The sequence below is a fragment of the Eleutherodactylus coqui genome, chromosome 6 (genome assembly GCF_035609145.1).
Source record: "Eleutherodactylus coqui strain aEleCoq1 chromosome 6, aEleCoq1.hap1, whole genome shotgun sequence".
Lineage (NCBI taxonomy): Eukaryota > Metazoa > Chordata > Amphibia > Anura > Eleutherodactylidae > Eleutherodactylus > Eleutherodactylus coqui.
In genome coordinates, this window is record NC_089842.1 from 216,401,852 (window position 1) to 216,410,946 (window position 9,095).

Consider the following 9,095-nt stretch of genomic DNA (forward strand, 5'->3'; position numbering starts at 1 on the left):
AGTGCTGGCGTCACAAGACAAACCACCGTTCATTGTAAAGAATGTATCTATTATTTGTGCCACTGTGCGGTGACTGAATAGGACACCTTTGCCACCATTCTTAGGAGAGATTTCAGAGCCACCTGTGACATCCATCCTGCAATCCCTGTGGTCTCCCCCACTTTGGCGCGTCTCGTTTGGACGCTGCATAAGTAGTATGGAAGTTTTGGAGACAGAATGAGGGTGTGTCATGCCTGTCAGCCTGCTAGAGAAGATACTCCCAATGATGTGTCTGGTAATATGTAGTAATGTGTTGCTAATGATGAGATGTAACTTGCTACCTTGATAAGTAGTTAGGCCTCTTTCACACGGGCAACAGTGATATTGCTGCGAGAAAAATCGCTTCTGTGTTCTGTGCGATAGCGCTCTTTTGTTGGGATTTTCGGGGAGCTTGAAATATAAACTTTACCCTGTAAATAAGCCCTGACTGCATAAAAAGGAAAAGAAAAAAAAAAGAATATATCAATTAACAGCCGTTGTCCACTCCGACGCACTTCTCCTCGCAAGTCCACATTTGGTTGTAGTTTTCTCTCAGCGCTTCCTGGTTAGGGGTTTAAAATTCCCGCCTCCAGGAAGCCCTGGCTGTGATTGGCTGAGCCGTGGTGCTCGAGAACCAATCAGAGCCAGCACTCAATGAAAAATCACAACCATTCAATGTGATGGCTATGATTGGTTCTCGAGCGCCACAGCTCAGCCAATCACTGCAGCGCTCAATTAACCAATCACAGCCAGCATTTCCTGGAGATGGGGATTTTGAACCTCCAAACCAGGAAGTGCTTGCCTAAAACTACAAGCAAGTCTGCCAGAGTTGCAGAGGAGACGCCCGGTGGAGCCAGACAGCGGCTGTTAGGTGATATATAGATTTTATTTTTTTTTTTAATACAGATAGGCTTTATTTTAGGGCTTAAAAGTTGCATTGCACTGCACGAAATACCGCGTTTTCGTGCGATGCAACACAAAGGAAGGGTCCATAGGGAAACATGGGCTACAAAATGTATTGAGCATGCCGCGATTTTTTTCTTGCAATGTAGCAGCCTAGAAAACATGGCTAATGTGAAGGAACCAATTGGAAAGCATGGATATCACATACATGCGATTTATAGCTCTGTCGCATCACAAGAAAATTGTGAGATTTTTGTCGCCCGTGTGAAACCGGCCTAATGTGATTAAGCTGCAACCTTTATGCTTGATATATAGATATTATGCTTTGTGTACAGATCTAATAGTTTACAAACGTAGGACAATTAGTCACCACTCTGCTTGATTATCACTTAATTTGAATACATTCTTATTATTAACCCTTCCGTGGTGTCTTACTCTCTTTAAAGTATAATCTGAACTTAAGTCTTGCTCCTTGCAGCAATAAAACAGCATACTAAGGCTGCCTGTCCACGGGCGGGTTTGAATTGCGTTCCCCGCAGCGATAATCCGGCCGCGGGGAACGCAGTGAAAGCTCTCCATAGCGTTGCTATGGAGAGAACTTCCCCCCTATCCGCAAGCGGAGAATCACTGCGATTCTCCTGTCGCAGGCGGCAATTCGCAGCAAGCTGCGAATTTACCACAATTCTGCTATTTTCAGATAGGCTGACAGCGGAGATCCATCTGCTGGCTCCTGCTCCCGGGTGGCGGTATCCTGCGGCGGATCTCAGCGGCGGAATACCGCAATGCCCGTGGACAGGCACCCTAAGGAAGACAGCAAAGGCTATGTTCCCCTGCCAGAGGAGTGGCTGGGGACGCGTTCATGACCCCAGCAGTTGAGATTGTGAGGTGATGTTTAGTTGCTATGGCAGCCGGGAGCCTTCTGAAGGCCCCAGGTCTGCCACGATCGATTTACGTATGAAGCCACATCTGGTGCGGCTTGATAGACTGCTTCATAGAATGCAGTATAATGCAGTAGCACAGTATTGTATCATGCTGTATAAGTTCAAGAAATGTAAAAATTAGTCAAAAAAAGTTTTTAAAATTATCAGAAAAAGTAAAAGGTAATAAAAGCTGAAAAATTAAATCTATTCACATATTTATAAAAAAATTTTATAAATAAACCCATATTTGGTATCGCCATCCCCGAAAAAGTCTGACCTATCAAAGTAATGCATTATTTATCACACACAGTGAACGTTGCCTAAAAAAAGTATACAACAACAGAATTGTGCTTTTTTTGATCTCCAAGGCAAAATGTAATAAAAAGCTATTAAAAAGTCCTATTTACTCCACAAATTGTACAATCAAAACCACCTGATATACTAAATAAGCAAGCCCCCAAACAGCCACATCAGAAAAAAACAGCACAAAAAAAAGAAAACAATATAAATTTGGTACCATAGTAATCACACCAACCCACAGAATAATGTTATCAGGTCAACACCCCCCCCCCCCCCTCCCCCACAAAGTTGGCAGAATTACATTTTTTTTACTTTTTCAGTACATTACATGGGACATTAAGTAGTACCACTAAAAAATACAACTTGTCCCGCAAAAAACAAATCCATGTTGATGGATAAATGATAGTTATGATTTTTTTAAAGTAGGGAGGAAAAACAAACAAACCAAAAAAAGGGCATTTAGGGGTTAAAGGTTCGTGTTGTAACAAAACTCCAGGTTTAGTTGACAAGATGCTGCTTACCTCCGTGTCCTGGAGTGTTCTCCTCTCTGAGACTATTCTCTCAGCTGACCGCCCCGTCCTCACAGATATACGGATGGATCCATCTCAGATACATTGTACACGGCTGGAAGACTGGTAACTGCAACCATCCTTAACCCTTCCTTGGCCAGGGGTCCGTGATGCGCCTGCGTCCGCTTCACATTCTGCAGTTTTCTGCAATGACTTTCTTATTCTTCAGGTAACCTTTCTACATGAAGGCTTGTTGTTTGTAGGACAAGTTGTATTTCTAATAATACCATGTAATCGACTGGAGAGTTTAAAAAATTTCTCAGTGGGGCGAAATAAGAAACAAATAAACACAGTTGCACCATTTTTTTATTATGGTATTTACGGTGCAGTAAAACAGACATATCTGTATTCTGTGGATCAGTGATAACAAATTTATATAATTTTTTTATATAGTATTACTCAAAAAACATAAAATACCTTTGATTAAAAAAAATATTTTTTTTCTGCCGCCGTATTTTGTCCCTAAGAACTTTTTTATTTTCCTGCTGATGGGGCTGTGTGAGGTCTGGACTCTTGCGAGGCAACCAGTAGTTTGTATTGTTACCAATTTCGGGAACATACAACTTTTTTATTGCTTTTTTCTTTGAGCTGGGGTGACCCAAAAACCACAGTTCTGCCATTGTGTATTTTTTTTCTGCCGGAGTAAACCCTGTAGGATTAATAATGTGATATTTTAATGAATCAGATCTTTATCGATGCAGCGATACCAACTTTTTGTTTTGGTTTTTTTTTTATGTGGCGACTGGGAAATAGTTTTATGTTTTTAAACGGCGCAGGGCCGTGTACGGGGGTGTAATGATAAGAGAACCAAGCTGCCGTAGTTACCATCAGCACATGCGCAGGATCTGTTATGCTAACACGATACTTAGTCACATGTGTTCTGAGTCTCTATTGATCTGCGCAAGCGTGGGATCTGGAAGGCTATCGCGGTAAGAAGCTATGACGTACTCTAAATTAAGATCTGACCCACGCAACCGCGAGATCGGCCACACTACCGCTGAGGATAGTGCCTCAACGAAAGGTCTTAAGATGGTATCAAGATAGATGCTTATCCCCTCTGTCAGACTCCCTATCCCTGATACAATTGGTCTGCCCTTAAAACGGTGTTAGTCCTTTATGGACCTTGGGCAGGCCGTAGAAAGTGGCGAGATCAGCCACACTACCGTGAGACCTTGGATCAGAACGCTGGTTACAGGTATGGAAGAGGATTGGACCACGACTGACGAGCCCCCACTCGGGGATTGGTGAGGAGGCGGAGATAAGGATATAAGAAGCTATGGGACACCTCGGTCTTACCATCTCTGCATACAATGAGTAGTTAGCCAGACAGGCTGTGCTTATAGGTAGCTTAGGAAAAACCATCTTGAAATAGCTATGCCTTCCTGATGGACCAGCCACAGAAAGAGTGTGGCTGGGGAAACGCGTCGACAGGCAGCTTTTTGCACAAAGAACTAATATATCTGAATAATGACTAAGACTAACTTTGATCATGCTACCAGAAAATGACAATTTGGAAACTATTCACCAGTCCTTATCTGATATTTAGTCAGTATCTGGCTACTAGAATATGGAGTTACATCTAGACGACTGATTGTTTTCTGAGTGGTCTGCAACCAACAGTCTCTTGCACTCCATGCATCCCCTCTAGTAAATACTGGTCTTACCTGTCATTATAACAAACAGACAGAGGGGCACATTAGTTTACAGTGGGGACAACATACAAATGGGACGTGATGTGCTCATGTGATAAATGAGGCATGTAGAAATGAAACGTTCCCAAGTATATTAGTAATTAAATATAATGATCAGTCCCTATCTAGATCAGTGTAAATGATGACATACATTTACATGAAGTAGCCAAGTTGATATATTGCTGGCTACTGCTGTGGGGAATAGCAAAAGACAGAATCGTTGTCATTTCTAGTTGTATAGTATACTGTTTCCTAACCCATACTGTATGCCAAACGATGATGAGGGGACTGACCTATTGAAGGGATAAGGGGGATTAATATGATGTAATGACTAGCATCAATTGAGGTTGAATACATTTTTAATTATTTTTTTTCCCTGTATAAGTCCTATGGCAAACAATTAGCCTGGATATTTGAAAATCTTAGACCAAATTATAAGATTTGCTTCAGGACTCTGGGAAAGTGCACAACATTATTTTGCACTAGAATAAATAAGAAAAATTGGTCCTAAGTATTACTATACCATATTGGGTGTAATTCTGCATAACACTTGTAGCTTCGTGATTAATGAATATTTAATAAAAGGAAAGTTTTAATCCTTCTGTGAGTTTCTCAAGTGAACATATAGGATTTTTTCTGCCAAGGTGATTAGTGGCTAAGCTTTATATAGTGTAATTACAGTGAGCTGTCTGCAGGTGGCAGCAGAGAGAACATAAACCACATGTATTACCTGCAGCTGTCTGTGGGTGGCAGTGTATTGATTCTAAACGGATAGGTTTCCCATAGTGTAATTACAGCGAGCTGCCTGCAGGTGGCAGCAGAGAGAATACAAAGCATCACACGCGTTGCCTGCAGCTGCCTGTAGGTGGCAGTGTACTAATCCTAAACTGCTAGGTGTCTTATAGTGTAATTACAGCCAGGTCTCAGCATAAAGAATATAAAGATGTGATCATCCCTGGTGTTCTAGCCAAACAAGTCTATTTCACCTCTCTCGTCTCCTCATTATCCCACAACCCTAAATGGCTCTTTGATACTTTTCACTCCCTTCTCGGCCCTAAACCGCAGCCCCCTGTGACCGATCTCAGTGCTGTAGAGCTGGCTGCCTATTTCAAAAAGAAAATTGATAACATCCGTCAGGAAATAACGTCCCAATCCCAGACTAGCCCTGACCCTAGTCTTGTCAGCACTGCATCTAGCTCCTGCTCACTGTCTGTACTCAGACCAGCGACAGAGGAAGAAGTCTCCAAATTGCTCTTCTCTGCCCGCCCCACCACCTGCGCTAGCGACCCTCTCCCCTCACACCTCCTCCGACTCCTCTCCCCAGTGGTCATCTCCCATCTCACCACTATATTCAACCTCTCTCTGACCTCTGGCATCTTTCCCTCTTCTTTCAAACACGCCATCATATCCCCACTGCTAAAGAAGCCGACTCTTGACGCGACTGACGTTGCCAATTACCGACCCATCTCAAACCTCCCCTTTATCTCCAAACTACTTGAACGGCTGGTTTACTCCCGCCTTGTAAGCTATCTATCAGAGAACTCTCTCCTCGACCCCTTACAGTCTGGCTTCCGACCCCAACACTCTACAGAAACTGCCCTTACAAGGGTATCAAACGACCTACTGACAGCCAAATCGAGGGGCGACTATTCCCTACTGATCCTCCTCGACCTCTCCGCAGCATTTGACACTGTCGACCATAAACTCCTCCTCAGTATGCTTCGCTCCATCGGCCTAAAGGACACTGCTCTCTCCTGGTTCTCCTCCTACCTATCTGACCGCTACTTCAGTGTCTCCTTTGCTGGCTCTACCTCCCCTCCTCTTCCCCTTGCTGTTGGGGTCCCCCAAGGCTCAGTCCTCGGCCCCCTCCTTTTCTCTATTTACACAGCCCCTGTTGGACAAACCATCAGGAGTTTTGGCCTCCAATACCACCTCTATGCTGATGACACCCAGCTATACACCTCTTCCCGTGACATCTCTGCACCGTTCCTCCAAAACATTACTAACTGTCTTTCCGCTGTCTCTAACACTATGTCCTCTCTCTACCTAAAACTAAACCTCTCTAAAACTGACTTACTGGTATTTCCACCCTCCACAAACCGACCTCATCCTGACATTTCTATCTCAGTGTGTGGCACCACCATAACTCCCAAACAGCATGCCCGCTGCCTTGGGGTCATATTCGACTCCGATCTCTCATTTACCCCCTACATCCAATCTCTGGCCCGAACATGTCAGCTGCACCTCAAGAACATCGCAAGGATCCGCTCTTTTCTCACCATAGACACGCTGAAAACACTTGTTGTTGCCCTCATCCACTCACGACTCGATTATTGCAACTCATTGCTGATCGGCCTCCCCTGCAGCAGACTCTACCCTCTCCAATCTATCCTGAATGCCGCAGCCCGGCTGATATTCCTGTCCAGCCGCTACTCGGACGCCTCTGCCCTGTGCCAGTCACTGTACTGGCTGCCCGTTAAATACAGAATTCAATTCAAACTTACTACCCTAATCCACAAAGCCCTCCACAGTGCAGCGCCCCCCTATATTGCCTCCCTCATCTCAATCCATCAACCAGCCCGGGCTCTCCGCTCGGCAAACGAAACTAGACTGCACACCCCTCTAATTCGAACTTCTCACTCCCGCCTCCAAGACTTCTCCAGAGCAGCACCAGCCCTCTGGAACGCATTACCAAAGGATACCCGGGCAATCCAGGACTCGAAAAACTTCAGGCGTGCTCTAAAAACGCACCTTTTCAGGGAGGCATACCGCATACCCTAAACCGACTCCTCTGTATGCCACCTGATAACATGCTCCCTGATCTACTGACTGCAATCCCTGCTAGCTGTCATAAACCGTTCCTGCAGTCATACTGTTTCTGCCGTCACACGGCCAAACATCTGACCATTGTTTGTGTATAGAATCCCTCACTCTCCACCCCGCCATACCGTGCACATCTCCAGCCCTTTACCTTCTGTATCCCCCATTACTTGTAGTATGTAAGCTCATTGGAGCAGGACCCTTCCCTATTGTTTCCACCAACTGATTACGATTGTAACCGTGGTTCTGTAATTTTTTGTACTTTTGTCTTTCTGTATTCCCCCTGTCTATGTAAGCGCTGCGGAATATGTTGGCGCTATACAAATAAAGATTATTATTATTATTCTAGGGCAGAAAATGGGTTAATAATATGATCTGTGGTTTTACTAGGACAGAGAAGGGTTCAGTGTCATCATCCCTGATGTTTTATGGTAGAGACGGATTCATGTCATCATCCATGGTGTTCTAGTTCTAGGGCAGAGAAGGGGTTAATATTATCTTGCCTGGTTGTCTAAAATAGAGAATGTTTCAGTGTCATCATTCCTGTTGTCTAAGGCAGAGATGGGTTGATTTATCATCGTTGGAGGTCTAGGGTAGAGAAGGGTTCAGTGCCATTATCCCTGGTGTCTAGGGCAGAGATGAGTTAATGTCATCATCATTGGTGCTCTAGGTAAGAGAAGGAGTTAATATTAACATTCGTGGTTGTCTAAAATAGAGAAGGGTTCAGTATCATCATCACTTGTGTCTAGAGCAGAGATGGGTTAATTTAGCATCGATGGTGGTCTAGGGTATAGAAGCGTTCAATGTCATTATCCTCGGTGGTCTAGGGCAAGTAGGGTTTATTCTCAACATCCTTGGTCGCCTAGAGTAGAGAAGCATCCAGTGTCATCATCCCTGTGATGAGAGGGTAGAGATAATAATAATAATAATAATAATAATCTTTATTTGTATAGCGCCAACTTATTCCGCAGCGCTTAAGAGATGGGTTAATGTGATCATCCCTAGTGTTCTAGGTCAAAGAAGGGGTTAATATTATTATCCCTGGTTATCTAAAAAAGAGAAGAGCTAAGTGTCATCATCCCTGGTGTCTAGGGTAGAGAGGGGTTAATGTCATCATCCATGGTGTTATAGGGTAGAGAAGGGGTTAATATCATCTGTGGTTGTCTAAAATAGAGAAGGGTACAGTATCATCATCACCTGTGTTTAGGGCAGAGATGGGTTATTTTAGCATTATCGTTGGTGGTGTAAGGTAAAGAAGGGTTCAATGTCATTATCCTCCCTCGGTGGTCTAGGGCAAGTAAGGTTTAGTCTCAACATCTTTGGTCACCTAGGGTATCGAGGCTAATAATACTCTCACACACAATAAAATGCTCCCATGTTCAGGCATATAGAATTCAGAGAGGGTCCCTTGGCTGGGACCTCAGTCTATGTGCCAGAACAGAGACCTACAGTACTATACAAAATAGGGCGATCTGGCATGTCAATAGACAGCCCCGCTGCAAGGAGCATATATGCCCATAGCTTCCAACCATTGAGTAGAAGCCCAACCCACTTTTTTTGTTTTTTGAAAGGGGTTGTCTTCATGAGACAACACTTTAGTTAGCAGGAGCAGAGAACCGCTACAAAGTGCATCTCTTGTTGGGGAGGACTCAATGTGGTGGCATTGCAGGGGAATTCAGGACTTGCTGCTGTGTTCCCAAAGCTGACCCTGAGGTCCCAGCAGCTGGACAACAAGCGATCAGCTTATCAGGTTAACCTATTAACAAAAACAGATGATAAAGAGCAATTAACCCCTTTCATTTTTTATCTTTTGTGCTACAGATTAGGGTGTGAAGACTTTCTATCTTATCTTACCACAATAATACCAAACAATT